General features: G+C 38.3%; 1 protein-coding gene across 2 annotated transcripts in view; it reads right to left on the bottom strand.

Moving 5' to 3' along the window:
• LOC125227940 (sodium-dependent dopamine transporter) overlaps positions 1–16975 on the bottom strand; it is a 54510-nt gene that overhangs the window by 15587 nt on the left and 21948 nt on the right. The gene's annotated exons all lie outside the window — the stretch shown is intronic.

The following is a 16975-nucleotide window of genomic DNA, read 5'->3' as shown; positions in this document are numbered from 1 at the left end:
TAGAAAGAAATCTGATATTTTACCTCTAGTTTGATCTACAGAGCTGGTTAAAAACCTATGATGAAGTAATATTTGCACATTTATATTTACCACAACATAAAATGTTTCATTACGTACTAGGAATCAATAAAAGATATCTCCATCTCTCTCTAAAACACGTGCAATCATGCAGATGTTACTACTGATAGGTAAACAATTATTTGCTGAGAGAACATGAACGTTAAGTACGGCTTAGTAAACAAAGCAGTTATGTCCCAAGTATGTCCCAGGTATATCCCAATTACGTCCCAGTTACTTCCCAGTTATGTCTCAGTTATGTCCCAGGTATATCCCAATTATGTCCCAAGTCCCAATTATATCCCAATTAAGTCCCAGTTACGTCCCAATTATATCCCAAGTATGTCCCAGTTGTATCCCAATTATGTCCCAAGTCCCAGTTACGTCCCAATTATATCCCAAGTATGTCCCAGTTGTATCCCAGGTATGTCCCAGTTGTGTCCCAATTATGTCCCAAGTCCCAATTATATCCCAATTACGTCCCAGTTACGTCCCAATTATATCCCAAGTATGTCCCAGTTGTATCCCAATTATGTCCCAAGTCCCAGTTACGTCCCAATTATATCCCAAGTATGTCCCAGTTGTATCCCAGGTATGTCCCAATTATGTCCCATGTCCCAATTACGTCCCAGAAATGTCCCAGTTACATCCCAATTATATCCCAATTGTGTCCCAATTATGTCTCAAATAGATACTATAAAAGGGTCGAATCAAGTCGACACGCGTCATTCTTCAAATATCAACGAGACTAACAGTGTCCCTGGCTATCGTGTATTATACTGGTAAGTGAAGTTATTCTGCTATTGTTTCTCTGTTTGTATTTACTTGGAAATTATTCTAAGTGATTGTAAACTTTGAAATTGTGTCTCTGTTTGGTTGTGCGAAGACAATATCTTTGTACAGTTGAACTTAGGCTTGTAGTGGAATTGCTTTACTGTCAGTTGGGGGTTATTTTAGTGTTCTTTTATAGTGTAGTGTTACATTTTAATTAAGTGTAGAGTTATTTGTAGTTTAACGTGTATAGTGAAGTTTCTACGCTGTGATTTCCTAAGTGTCATTAAGCAATACAAAGACTGGGTCGATGTATGGCTGAGATTTGGGAAAGCGTCTGTGTTTGATTTTATAGGAAGTGATTCTTGTAAAGTTAAGCCCAGATCATAGTAATTAAAGGAAATTTCACTTGTCGGTTTATTTATGTGATTTTACAAAGAGTTGTGTTAGTAAAATTGAATTTAGTTTTTTGTGGGGTTATTTTGCTATTTTACTAAGCCAGGTCATTGCTTGGGCAGACAGTTTGCCCGACTAAGCGCTTCTTACCTAACGGTGCCAAAAAGGAGCGATTAGGAGTCTTTTGTTCCAAGTCTGAGGAGGCTTGGCGTCTTTTTTATACTTACAAAAGGCGAACATTCCTCCCTGGTCTCAAGGTCCAGCTGCTAGATGGAAGTGAGGACTTTCGCGATTGAAGAAAGACATTAGGAGTAATCCTTGCTCACTGAAGTCAGCAGTAATTGAGGCTAGGTCTTGTATTATATATATTTATTTACTCGGTGCTCTGGGTCACGATGGCGCTGGTTGCTGGGGAATTTCAGTTGTGATTGATCCATACCTAAACGACAAAGTTTTGATCGCAGCTGGGTCTCCTCAAGTGACTGGTGTTGGTGTGTCCTAGAATACTGGATATATACACAGATAGGGCGGTCTACTCTCTGCTACCTAGTCTGCGGACGCAGAGGGGGGGATCAGAACACAAGCCTATAGGTTGCCTATCTCAGCTTCGCTGGCTGAACTGTACAGTTCTGGTAGGGATACACTTGTGCATATTCTGAACACAAGATCTATGGTAAGTGAAGGTCGGTGTTTCAGATATGCTAGAGTAGGGAAATAGATAGGATTAGGGTAACGTCACACACTATTTCTATGAAATTAGGGTTGTTTTACGATTGGTCTTGAAGTATAATTGATAGGCGTGTATTTCTATGGACTAAATGGACTTTAAATGTGGTGTTTACTATCTTAAAATATGTGATAAACTAGTAATTCATAAAATCTCTTAATACTTAATTTATCTGAGTGCAATTAATAATTGTGGTAGCAATTTCTGATCTCTCGGTGTAGCTGCGGAACGCTAAGTGTTGCTAACTGTTTATTCAAGGTAAATTCTATCTAATTGGCTAGGGAAACAAACTGTCTTTGGAATAAAAGGATTTGTTTGTTATAGGGCCCAGTGGCATGCGAGCGCCGACCACTGATGGAAAGTCAAAAGCTTAGAAAAGTTAGTAGACTTAGTTCTTATAAAAGTTAGCAACTGCTCGGTGTTTCGTTGAAACATTAGAAAGATCGAGAAGTTATGGTCTATTAGCAGTATAGGGGAAAGGGGGGTTTAGCTAGGGAAAAAGAAACAAAACAAAAGGGGGTTAGTTCGTAGATAGATAGCCCTTCAGGCTTACTTGCTTAGGATCCTGATAAAGTGGTTTGGTCAGGTCAGGGGTCCCATACCGTATCGCAAGCCCTTGCCCAAGCCGGGACCACTAATAAGGTGTAGCGGATGATTACAAAAATATTTTAAATATTCATTTTCTAAGTGCTGCAATAAACTAGTTCAAAAACCAAAATATTTACATTACATCATTATTCTTATTATAACTTCCTATTTCTGTAACGTTTTAAATTATATTATGCTCTGACAACAGGTTATTTATATTTACAAACTAAAAAATAACTAGAGTTCAAAATATAGTCGTTACTCATTAAAGGATCTGGGTTATCACGGTTCACATCGAAGGGTTCTACATACTCGCATTAGACGATGATGAAGGCCAAATTTACGGGGTATATTTAAAGGGAGGTTAGCTATACTGTTGGTTAGTCAAGTAAGTAAGTAAATAAGTAAGGTGAGCGGCGGTTTAGTTACAACAGCACCTAGATTTTTTTTGGATACCATACCGTTTGAAAATGTATCTATACGAACTTTTTTTATTGCTGTTACTAACAAAGGATAAACCCAGCTTTAATTTAAAGTATGATTATTTTTGATATTCATGTCAGAAATGAACTCACGACATGTCAAATATTCATGAAAACATGCTCTTATTTTACTGAAAATTTTCATCCCCCACCTTGTGTTAATTATTTACATATCAAAGAAAAACAAATGAAAGTAGTAAAAATTTGAATTATGCAATTTCACTTTAATGAGTACTGCTACATGGACAAGTTAAGAAAAATTAAATCAAGATACAGGAACATATCCATTCTCATTACTTTTTGAACGTCCCTCGTAGGAATTGTTTTCACTTATTTCGTATTACGATCTACATATTTTGCAAATAAAGAGTACTTATAAATTATTATTGTCATGACTAAAAATTCATACATACATACAATCACGCCTGTGTCCCATAAATGGGTCAAAGCGGACCCAGGCTCCAATGAGCCGTAGCAAATGCCGGGATAACGCAAGGAGAATCCCATAAATGAGCACATGACATCACTCAAATTTCAGTGCCACTCTTGGCAAATAAAGGGTTGAAAGAAAATAAAATTGTGACATTGCAGTGACAGGTTGTTAGCCTAAGTACGCCACAATCTAATCCACACATCATATCCCACACCCACAGTCGAGTAAATATTTAGAATAGAATAGAATAGAACTTATTTATTCAGGCAACACATCAGTAAGTACAAATCAATTAATAAAGTAGGATAAAACACATCAAACATCAATAGATAAAATAGGACAAAAAGTTGCACAAGGTAAAAAGTAGTAATAACGATGTGAGGCCTAAAATGGTCTCCACTCAGCATTGCAGATGACACGGCTAGCGTGGTCAACGGCGCTGGTTTTCTGTGGAGCCAGCGGGGTTTGCGGGACAGCACACTGAACGGCACTGACGACGTAAATAAATAATATTATAAATATATACTATGTCTTATTTATTTTTAACTTCTGATTAGCAGAAACGTCTGCAATCGATGCCACTAGGCTTAGAATAAATTTAAAAGTGGAAAATGTCTGCCCTGGGTGAGACCCGAACTCACGGCCTCTGGACCAATATTCCAGCGCTCTGCCAACCGATTTCTTTTCAAATAAGTTACTTTGACACGACAATAATATTTTTTTTTTTAATACTACGCTGGTGGCAAACAAGTGTACTGTCGGCCTGATGGAAAGCAGTCACCGTAACCTATGGACGCCTGCAACTTAAGGAGTGTCACATGCGCGTTGCCAACCCATTATAAATTTATACACCTCCTTTTGCTGTAGCCAGCAAAAAGGAGTGCCGACGACTCATAGGACAATAGACGGAACAAATTAGCTCCGTAATAGGTCCTTCCGTCACCAGCACACCGCACCCTCGTTGTGCTCTGGTAGCCTTATACTCACCGGCAGGAACACAACACTATGAGTAGGGTTTAGTGCTATTTGGCTGCGGTCTGTGGTAAGGCGGAGGTACTTCCCCAGTTGGGCTCTGCTCTAGATTCGAGCGAGATGATATCCGCTGTGCTGTGCCCTACCACACAAAGCGGAATATCATTCGCTATGCCCTACCTCCTAGACAAATTTTACTCAAAACCCTCCCCGCACATCCGCATCGCTCCACTCTCGGTTCAGCTATATTGAATTACATTCCCTCGGAGCACTAAATACATTTTCTCAGGCAATCTCGCTCCAAACGTCAAAAGACAGTCATCGACGGCGTATAATCTGATTACTACGCGATCGCCTCGGCGAGATGACCTTTAGAATAGATCACTTTACGAGGACCAAGACTAGACGGTTACACTATGCATTAGTGTTTGAATACTAGGCATTTAGTACTTGGGTTAGAGTTATTAGGTCGGTTGGCTTCAAACCTAATCTTGATCTATCTGGGGATCTCTAAAGAACAATCAATTGCGTTCTTTTAGTTTTAGGTACACACTAACTCAACCGCGTTAGTGAACTTTGATAGGTAGCTAATATAGTACTCTCGACCAGGTACTTGGCCACTTGGAACTAGGCAACATATATTATCATAAATAGCAAGTAATAGTAACATTTTTTTATAGGATTTGCAATAAAATATGTTGGTTGTATTGTATGTCGTTGTTGTTATGTTGTGTTTGCTTGAAATTCCAATCAATCCAGTAAAATACTTGAAAAATAACATGCGGAGTCCACAAGCAGTCACTCCCACTGTCCCAGTACATTATCTTATTAAGCACGCCCCATTATTGCGTTACTAATTTTCCTGCACATCGGGCCCGTAACGAAGTTGTTCCCGACGTGTACCGTTTTGATTGTCAATTACTCCTGGACGGCAAAGGGCTGAGACCAAAGACCAGGATGTAATTAGTGTACGAAACTTTGGTAATGAAAAATGGCGGCTGCTGTGAAAGTTTTCATGAGGGTACGCTTTCATTAAGTTTAAGTTGGTTAAAGCTGCCACTGATATGAAAAAAAAATCAATATCGAATCTAATTTGAAGAAAGAAATTCAAGTAAATTTTGAGGCCAGCCAAATAATATTTACACTCTTAATTGAATCTTTGAGTTTGAGTTCTTAATAGAGTTTTGAATTTAAAAGTAAATTTCCAAAAAAGGCTTTTCAGTGTACCTATCTATACTTTCTCGAACAGATCCTTACTAAACTTTTTTACTCTATCGAGCACTACCTAGGTTTTATGACTTTAACACACATGAAACGTTATATGTTATTGCTAATTTCAGAGTCATAGTGACTCAAGTGAGTCAATCATAATTACTGCATGAGGGAGTTAAACTCAGTTCATGGCTTATTATCCATTACCCAAAGTTTTGAAGACGGTCCTAAACGGCGGAACGAGTAGAGGCGACAAATCTCATTAGAGCCAGTTCCGGCCGCGAAGGACTCATTTCCGGACCCACGCATCTTGTCACTAGCACAGACACTGCAATGGAGCCGTATTCTGACTGTTTAAGCTTTGAATTTGATCCAGATTTTTTAGATTTGTTGTGGTTGGATTGTAGTTCGAGTAGTAAATACGACACGTGTAATACATGTACTAATAGTACAAAAGACACGATTCCCTGCACTGTACTAGACCGAACTACTCCCAAATGATTCTGCTGTCTAGTACATTTAGTACACTCACACACGCGCAACAGAATGGGAGCGAAGAGCCGAGAAGTGACAATGACAGCAAAGGGATCCGTGTGATCCGACCACAACCGAACTAGAACCGACTGACTCGGACCGAGAGCGCGCGAAAACGGCCGATCAGCGCTCGGCTAGTACGAGCGAGCGTTACTGTACTACGCCATATGCACAACTTGTCTCTCGCTCTCTCGGTGTACTACTGTCCTAAATGTCTTAAAAGAATGAACTAGTACACTTCGGAGATCGTACTAGTTGGGAGCGATCTTTTCAGTGAACGAGCAGGCACAACTCTAGTAACATGCTTTCTTATACCGTACTCCGTCTGTAGTCAAAAAGCATATGCAACACGGATTTAACTCTAAAATTGGTACTGAACTTGCACTTGCTTGCAAATTACCTCTATGGTTTGGTTTCTACGCCAAATGAAGTTGGAGCTAATGCCAAACGTTTATTCGGCATTGCTACTGAATTCCATCAATTCCAACTTATTTAGTAAATTTAAGTTTATTTTTAAAGTGGCACTTATTTTTTTATTTCCAAATAAGAAAGTTTTAGTAATACATTTGGGTAATCGTTTATAGTATTTTATGCAACAGGCGTTTAAAGGTGGTCAAAAAAGACGAGTGGCGTGGGTAACAATTTGAAGCGAAGCCGAAAATTGTTATTAAGACGCCTAGAGTATTTTTTCACTCAGTTAAACACCGTTGCATACAATACTTTTTCTACGACCGTGCACTTAGTTTTTAATAGTTTTCTTGAATAACTTTCGTGAAATTCACACTGTTTCCTGTATTTCGACGCAAAGGTTTGCACTGTCAGCTCAGGTGCCCAAAGTGCTCCGTGCACGCGCGCAGTATCGTTATACATAGTTTAGTTTAGTTTATTTATTACATAATGATAAATTACAGTATAAATTAATCTACGTTAACCTATATGAATTTACATTATGATCGTCAATAATGATAATTATAATTAGGCATGCAAACATATAAGAGGTACAATAATATTTATGTCAATGATAATCATAAGCAATAGAAAACATGAAAGAACAATTTGAATTTCAAATGGTATTTCAAAACTACCGTCATTAAGTAAATATGTAGACAATAAAATACAGGTCAAATTAAAATCTAATAGGTAGGTATCTCATAGTGATCGTCATAGTAAAATTAAAACTATGTCAAAACAATTTAAAGCAGGTTATTACAATTTTAATTCCATATATTCATCTACTGAATATAATGGATTATTCAATAAATTGCCGTTCAAATGCTTCGTCAGATACCTCAGTTCTTAATTCGGCGGGTAGGTGTTCGTAATAAGTAGGGCCTATTACTCGTGGGTTCTTGCATGAAAGTGCCATGCGACGCGGCACTGTTCGCAGTCTTCCCGTCGATCTGATCTGCTTGCCTATGACTTCGACGCGTTTGAACATATACAAGTTTCTCCGTACGAACATCAAAACTTGAAAAATGTATAACGAAAAATGCGTCATTATACCATACTTTTGAAAAAGTTCTTTACAGTGACATGTTTGTTTAATTCCAGCCAGTAAACGGATCGCACGTTTTTGGAGAATCAGTACTCTCTTGGCCTCTGTGGAATTTCCCCAAATCAGTATACCGTATGACATCAACGAGTGAAAGTGCGAAAAATACAATACAATACAATACAAATATTCTTTATTGTTCACCAATATACACATTTTTAAGTGATTTTCGTGATATCAATGGTTGTAGTTTCTTTAATGAAAATATTGAACTACTCAACCTATTACAAAGCTGATCGACATGGCACGATATTAACAATGCGTTTTCAGTTTTTTCGATACTGCGTGACGGACGCTGCGGCGGATGCTGGCTTTGGGGAATAGACTTTTATGTAGGGTTTTAAAGATGTCTGCACGACCCTGTAAATGACGAATAACAGTTCGGGAGTAGAAAAAAATAGTTATCGTGGTACCAAGGCCCAAATTTCTAGCACACTAGAACACGTTCCTCAACGCACTCAGCGATGTAAGGTTTCTCTCAAGCACTCGACGACGTGAGTTCATTAGGGTTGCCACTAGCGGCGATTGCGCCTCAGTGCATAATAGCCGGTTAACAATCGCCTTGCCGTCTCGAGCAGTGTGCATTCTGATTGGTCGAGAGAGTCGAGTCTACAAAACCGATGTAATCACATTGTAATGAATGTTACAATTGTAGAAAAGAAGAATATTTTAAGATTTCTCTGCACGTTTAGAGTTTGTTAGATATTTTTTATTTATAGTTTCTGTTTTGTAGTAAAGAAAGCTATTAAAGTATAAATAATCGCTTTCCCGCAACCAATACTTCGGAGTATGGTTATGATATGGAATCGAGTCGAGATGAATAACAACTATAACAAGTCACAGTGTTACCTAGTTCATTTTTGCATAAAAAATTTATTACTGGTCATCTCTCAGTAACTTAGCCACGTTTTTATATGATATAGTCCCAACAGTTACCCGATATAAAGCCGTTATAAAGCCTAAAATGAATTCAAATTACCTTTTATACGAAGTTCATTTTTAATGCTCGGTGGCCAGTTATTGGAAGGGGCAATTTACCGTAATTTCTTTTACTTTTGAACTTAGCATTGAATTTTGTCCGAAACGGTAAATAGGTACAGTCAGCTGCAGAGAAATACAGTAGTAAATTTGAATACAAGTGGGTCTAGTTTTCTCTGCAGCTGACTGTACTTACAAAAAAGGGGTAGCACTACTTTAGCCACCCCAATTCCTTTACCAATTTACTTTGCTCGAAAATGCATGTCACCGTGTCACGGTTGGACTCTAGCTAGGCGAGCATTCGTGACAACCCTACCTGGCGTTCTAATTGACGTATGCAACTGTTCGACGTCTTTTACGAGTGCGGCTTTGGTTTGTAGCCTGCCTACATGCCTATGCGTTTGAGTCAAGGGTCACACTTGAGTTTCTGGAACATTCTAGTTGTAGGTACGAGTATAGAGGTAGTATTACCACAGTATAATAAAGCAACCGGTTATGCTCAGTCGGTAGTGACCCTGCCTGCTGAGCCGCGGTCCTGGGTTCGAATCCCGGTAAGGGCATTTATTTGTGTGATGAGTACAGATATTTGCTCCTGAGTCATGGATGTTTTCTATATATATAAGTATATATTTATCTTTTTAAGTATGTATATCGTCGCTTAGCACCCATAGTACAAGCTTTGCTTAGTTTGGGGCAAGTTTGGGGCTAAGTTGATCTGTGTAAGGTGTCCCCAATTTATCTATCCATACTAATATTATAAATGGGAAAGTGTGTGTGTCTGTTTGTTTGTCCGTCTTTCACGGCAAAACGGAGCCACGTGTTGGCGTGATTTTTGTGGATACAGTTGAAGGAATGGAGAGTGACATAGGCTTCTTTTTGTCTCATTCTAACCCATCAATTCCTAAAATAGGGGGTGGAAGTTTGTATGGAGCATTCCGCAATTTTCGAAATTAACGCGGGTGAAGCCGCGGGCAAAAGCTAGTTCATTTATAAAGAGTACTATCACACAGTATGGCCTCGCTGAAAGTGCCGCCCACCCGCTCACGGTTACCTCATAGTTACCGCCTGTCAAAAACGCGACCAGTCGACCTGTCATATATGAGTCATTCAAGCATGGTACGCGTTCACCTACACGAGCTTACGCCGTGGCTTGCGTGGGTTACGGTCGCGCGATGGTCGCGCGACGGCGATGCGGCGCATACGAAATCAAACCTTATCGATATGGAATTATGGAAGTATGAGACGCGACGGCGACGGTCGCGCGACCGTCGCCCACGCAAGACACGGCGTTAGACTGTGTGCGTAGGAACGCGACTCTTTCACATATTTGATCGCCATTGTCCGAGGTGTCGTATTATTTCTTAGTTTTATGACGTTTAGTTATTATTGTGAACTTGTTGGCAATGTTTGGCCTTATCAGCAATTGTAGCTCATTTACTAAAGCGAATGATATACAACATTAGTTTTATTTTATTGACGTATGCAACTGTTCGACGTCTTTTTCGAGAAGATATTAGTGCAAAAAAAACTTTAAAAACGAGGTTCCGCTCTCGACTGTTTCCTCCTTCAAAAATCAATCGTAACGAAATTTCAAGAATCTGAATAACATGAAACAATCTTTGTCGCTTTTTCGCAAATTGTCACCAATTTTGAATACCACAGCTTTTTTTACGCCATAGTCAATAACGCAGTTTTTGGAAATTTTTGATGGGCTCTAGCGTCTTTAAAAATAAGAATATTAAAAAATCAAAACGGTCCAACACAGATAAAAATAATAATAATCCGTGTTGAAAAATCATTGCACTATCTTCAAAAACCAGGGATGAAATAGTCGAGAGCGTTTGTATGGAGAATTGACCCCTCCTGTATCGGCTTAAAGGTGTTCTGTGACTTGTGAAGTTGTGACCAAGGACTGCAAACTTAAATGTTTAATGAATCTACGGTTGTACTCTCGTTATTATATCGCTACTGCTGCGACATGTTTTGGGCCAATTATGGAGGTCCCTCTTCAGGCATAAAGGAGTTCACGCGATGGCTAAACTCCGAGCATATTTATCAAATATTTGAATATGTCTCACGAAAATTTAACGTCTATGACTGTACACTTGTACAGAATCTGTACAATCTAACATCTGTACCTGGGCATTTCTCAGGAGGCGTGTTTTTACGTGTCCGGGGCGAAAAATGTCAGAACGGACTGTTCTAAAAATCTGATTTAATTCAGGCATAATCTTTAGCCTCTGTTCTATTTGGTACACTACAAAATTATTCATTTATCATTTGTATAGTATAAGTAATAAAATATTAAATGCGAAAAATGACCTTCGGTGGTCGTGTCCCGCACCCAGAATTTGCAAAACAAAAAATCATAACTCAAGATGGAGTTGTTTATTGCAGTTGTTTTAGGTATTCACGCATAAGGTATTAGTTAACCTATCATATTTTCTATATATAAATAATATGTTAGCTAAACTCATCGAGTAAAGACAAATTTACGGTGTGTCCCGGGCTAGTGACTGATTTCGGTGTAATTTTTTAAACATGACAGTACTCATACAAATTAATAAATCAGGGACACAGTGGCACAAATATAGTATGTTTTAGATATGTTTTAACCATTTAGTGTAGAGGAGATGAAGTACCGTTTTATAAAGGGGACTTTTTAAAGGTTTCTCAGTCATTCGGTGGGTTTGGTCTCATGTTTTTTAAGATTCGGTGGTTCAATTTACTCCCACAGTTTTAGGGCATTTGACGTTATGTAAGGTACTAATAAATCCTTGAAAGAATGTTATTTCGTCATTATGACATCTCCTCTCTATCATGCATGCTATTGGAGTTATCTCCAAAAAAGTGATAAAATTTGATATCAGTGGTGTTGATTTCCGTGGCTTCGGTGGATTTTTTGACCACCGATATCAAAAAAAGTGACCACCGACTTCTATTGCCACGTTGTAAAGTGGTTTATTGTGCATTTTTGTCTAACATTTGAGACTTAAATAGTAGGATATACTTTGTAAAAACATAAAACTATATTTGTAAGCAAACTAATCCATACTATGGGTACAAAATTCACTACTCGATAATGACTAGTATATTAACATGTTAAATTTAGTCTTTTTACATGACCTGTCATCGAATTAAAATTAAAAACATCAATATATTAATTATTAAGTTATATATAAAGTTGAAATATGGAATAATGTGTAAAAAAATGATTTCGGTGGGGACAATTGATTACAGTGCCCATACATAATTTCGGTGATTTTAAAATTTCAAATTTCATACAAACTATAAGGTTCTAATGGAGGCCTCCACCACCAATATTTTTTATATTTAGGCTAGATTTTAGTAAATAGACTGACATATCACAAAAGTAGTAAATAAAAATCACCACCGAAATCAGGCACCGAACGTCATCTCTGAGAATCGCCCACCTACTACAAATCTAGCATGGTTTTCCATCGTTTTTCCTCGGAAACATTCGTAATTTGTCGTGCTAGCTCGGTCAGCGTTAGTTTTGTACTTCTTGTACTGAGCTTGACTGAAATATTGGGTTGGCACAAAAGTAATGAGTCACTTGGTTTACGTTTTATATTTTTTATTATTATTACAATACAAAAAGCTAAGTCGATGATGTAATCACCATTAGCATCTATGACTTCTTGCCAACGATCCGGCAAAGTTTGGATGCCCTTCACCCAGAACTCTGATGGCTGTGCCTCGAAAAAGTTGTTCAACTCCACCTGTACATCATGGAAATTATTGAATTGTTTACCCCGCAAATGTCGTTTCAGGGCTCTAAACAAATGAAAGTCAATGTATAGAGTGTAGTAGTACTTAAGAAAGGAAATGTATAGAGTTTTGTAGAGTGTGTCATTACTATTGTGCCAACCCAATAGCATGACATGTTCCGCATGTTCGTGAGTTTCCGTAAAATTACAAAGGAAAAAAAATCGCACTACACCTGTAGCCAGGAGTATAATCGTTGACGCTTGTTATCGTATCGTGGTTATCTTTCTCTATCGCGCTTCCGAGTTGGTGCGATAGAGCCAGCGTATCGTTCGTTACGGAGCGTCATCCAACGAGTTTTCCTAGAGGTCCTGAGGTTGTTAGCAACTTTTAACAAGCCATATCAGCAATAGGGAACTTGACTGTAGTTAAAATAAAATATTTTATACCATGCACGAAATAAAGCATCAGATAATTATAAGAAAAACATAGACAGAAGTTATTTTTAAATCCAATATCTATTTAATAAGTCAGGTAGAAATATATAAAGTAACTCAGTTGACCGTGACGTCACTCAATTCGATTTCATATAAATTCCATATTAGCAAGTCGTTCAAATTCGTTTTGACAGTTCTTAAAAAGAAGCTGATTTGACTAGGAGGCAAGTAGCCTATTGTAGCGAATGTTATTTTTATATTCTTCTATTTTGGTTCTAAAACATAATAATAATAATAACGTTATAATTTTTGTTTAACAGAGTAATTAATGTTGCTTCTATACCAAGCTGCTACGCGCTACGGCGTAGCGTTTTCGTAGCACACTTTGCTAGAAGGAAATTTATTAGTGACTAGTGACCGACCGAAGGTTCGGTATCGGTTTCGGCCAAAAAATCATGTTTCGGCCGTAGTTTCGGTTTCGGCCAAAAAACGGCCGAATCTTTTGGACGGGCCGAAACTTTCAAAATTGTACTTTTGGGTTGCGTTGGGATCACTTTTTCAGGATTTTAAAAGGTCCTGATATGGTGATAACTTGATAAGAATACTACAGAAAATAACAAATGCCAAATTGTGAACTCAAAACATAAAAAAAATACTTACATATACAAGACTAAGAGTAGGATCTAATTAAGATGAGTATAAAAACGATTTTATACATTTTTTTGGCGATTTTAACAAATCTTCTAACGACATTTTTCGGTCGGTCACTAACATTCATTCAGCATGATTCGATATGACACGCACCAATCCACTAGCTCTGTCAATGTCTGTGTCAATGAAAGAAAATGATTGAATTTAAAGGTGTTTTATAATTCTTAGGTATTTATTAAAGAAATGTTATCTAAACTTTATTCTCTATCGTTTGCTGCACCAAAGTTTAGTTTGCCATTATATTGTATTATTCGATACAGGTGATATGTCAAAGTTCCACGTAGCTCCCACACTTAATCCTCTCGCTGCCACACTGACACTTGTCGGCACAATTAGCGCGCAAGTGCCACTTAACCCTTCGTCGCGCAGGCGGTACCTACGTAATGTAAGTAATATTTATGTTATGGACCAAGTGATAAATCGGGCACTATACATAATGCCCGGGCATTATGAATAATGCCCATTGTGAGTGGGCAGTTTGATAATAACTATTCAAATAATTAAATTGCCCGGGCATTATACAAAGTGCCCATCCTCTGTTGGGAAAAGTAATAATAACCTAATATTATAAATGGGAAAGTGTCATAACGTCGGCGGCCTGCTGAACGGATCACCGGAATCTGGCTACCGCAGTCTCACCTCTCGACAACCTTTCAGCCACTCTTTAAGTGTTGCTCTGTTGTCGCACCGTGTGTGCGGCCGTTTTGCAGGGCCTACTCAATGAGTTGGCAAGTCACCGCCTGTCTTTTACAATTGTGAGACTTATTGTCAGGTGCCCGATAGTTTCCTCCCATAGCCCTCTATCCAGTTCATCCAACTTAAAAAACAATAACCCACGACTTTAGCTCCCATCGTAGCACAAAAGTGCTGCACTGCAATAGTCTTTGCACCTGGCGGGGACCATCTACGGTTGTATTATATCATATTGTGCGCTCGGGGTGGTATCCGCCACGTGTATCCCTTGCCTTTAGATTAAAATGTCTTAAAAGGCGTCTGTACTGTTGGCTTTGGCCCCACGCATGCCTCCCAAAGGTCCACGCATGTCCACGATCCAGAGATATGCAAAAGACACACCGAATAGCTGAATTTTGCCCGGGAATTATACATAATGCCGATCCTCTGTTAGGCAAAGTGATAATAACATACCGAATAGCTCAATTTCGCCCGGGAATTATACATAATGCCCGTCCTCTGTTGAGCAGAGTAATAATAAAACATGTAGCAAAGCTAATAGATGGATTGGCGCAGCTTCAGCAGACTTTCGTGCCGATCTGTTCAAGAGACTGTATGCAGTTTCATATCAAACTACAAAGGACATCGTCGCGAGCCACCTGCAGTGCCGTAGGACCTCTCGATGTCAAGGATGGCTAAGATAGGACTTATAATCAATGATTTAGAGTTAAGTTAAACGACAAGTCCGACATAGGCCGAAGATCAGAGCTCGCTTCGAGCCTTAGTGAGACATAGATGATGATGGGGGAGGGCGAGAGCCAATAAGGCAGAGCTACCGGTAAACGCTATCATAAAAGTGTCCTTTCACGCATGGCAAAGATTCAATTCAATTCAATTCAGACTACAAGAGATGGTGAAACGTCTAGTTTGTTTAGTAGGTATGACCAAGTGTCCCTTTCTCGCTAGGAGAGGGATAAACTAACACTTTAGGTGTCAAAAAGTAATTGTTAATAAACTTAGATGATGAACTAGCTCTGCAGAATGTGGAAGAATATCGTGGAACAAATATAAAAAAACAGACAAATTGAGAACCACCTTCCTTGAGATTTAAAGGCGGCGGTTAAAAAGTATGCTTATTCAAGAAAGCGCAATTTACATTTCATTATTTGTTAGGAAACACCCAGTATACTTATTAAACTTATTATCAAATTGCCCAACAATCACGTAGCAGTACCATAATGCCCGGGCAATGTGATAAAAATGGCGTTCATGCAAACTTGTTAAACTTATTATCAATTTGCCCAACGATCGCGTAGCATTATCATAATGACCGGGCAATGTGATAAAAAATGGCGTCTAGACAATGATTAATCACTTTGCCCAATACAGCTAGGCATTATTCATAATGCCCGGGCATTATACATAATGCCCTTATTAATCACTTGGTCCATAACATTTATATTATAGTATGGATTAAGTTTGAATTATTGAATTCAAGGATTGAAGAAAGGCTTAAAAATTTGTGGACAAGTTATTGGATTTCTTCAAACGATACGCTTCAGAAATAGATAGGTGGGTAGATTTTTCTCTTTTAGATTTTATTTCTTAATATACAGGGTGTTTGGCACATGAACTGATAACATTTTTTGGCAGAACCGTGGCTCCTAGGATAGGACCAATGTTCCAAGGACGAAATAGAAGAAAATGACACCACAAACCCCCAAAACTTTTTGTCGGTTCATGCGCCAAAAACACAAATTTAAAAAGTGTAGATTAAAATAAATATTGTATTAAATAAATGTCTACAGAATCAATTCACGGCAAGAGTAACATGAGTCACGATTTTATGGCATGTTCAATTTATTCACGATGCAAGTTCAAGTTATAATATATCTCTAAATAAGTGTTACTTTCCCGATATACGCATAGATCCTTTCATTTGCAGCTGTGGTTCAAATAAACACTCAATGAAGTCGTGACTCACGTTACTTTTACGTGGATTCATCCTATATAAAGGTCAGTCAGCCTCCTTAGGGTCTCTTGTGGAGGGCGATTAGTTACTAAAAGTTTAAAATAATAAATTTATAACGTCATTTATAAGGCACATACAGCTAATAATTGAAACGTAGTACATTATGCATCGGCCATCATTAATAAACATGGATAATATCAAAAAACTTTTTTTATATACATCTATCATAGTAGCTCTCATACTTAACCCCCCCGCTGCACAGACAAGACACTTAGCAGCACAATTATCGCGTAAGAGCCACTTAGCCATTCACCGCTCGAGAGGATAATTATATGGATAAGGCGGAGACTAACAGACTTAAGGTGATATTGATGAAATCTTAAGGCATTAGAGAGAGAGAGAGTGTATTCAATTTAGTCATTTCAAGTGTTTATCGATAGTTTCTTTAAACTTTTATAGACCCTTACAACTGCTCGATTCCAACTTTAACATGCATAAAAAATTTGCTCGGGATACTATGCCCGTGGTTCATACGTATCAAAGTCAATACTGATGTTTAATGTCAACCTCTGTTATCAATTAATGTACATTATACATCTGAATGAGAGCGTTACCTACGTATTTGACCGACGAGCGTGTATGAGAAACGTTATGAAAGTGTGTGAAGCGAAAGTGGTTTGTCAGGATCGTAGTAAATGGAAATCCGTGATCTCTGCCTACCCCCCTGGGAAACAGGCGTGATTGTATGTATG

Source organism: Leguminivora glycinivorella, chromosome 7 (genome assembly GCF_023078275.1).
Source record: "Leguminivora glycinivorella isolate SPB_JAAS2020 chromosome 7, LegGlyc_1.1, whole genome shotgun sequence".
NCBI classification, from domain to species: domain Eukaryota; kingdom Metazoa; phylum Arthropoda; class Insecta; order Lepidoptera; family Tortricidae; genus Leguminivora; species Leguminivora glycinivorella.
This window is presented reverse-complemented; position numbering and strand designations above follow the sequence as displayed.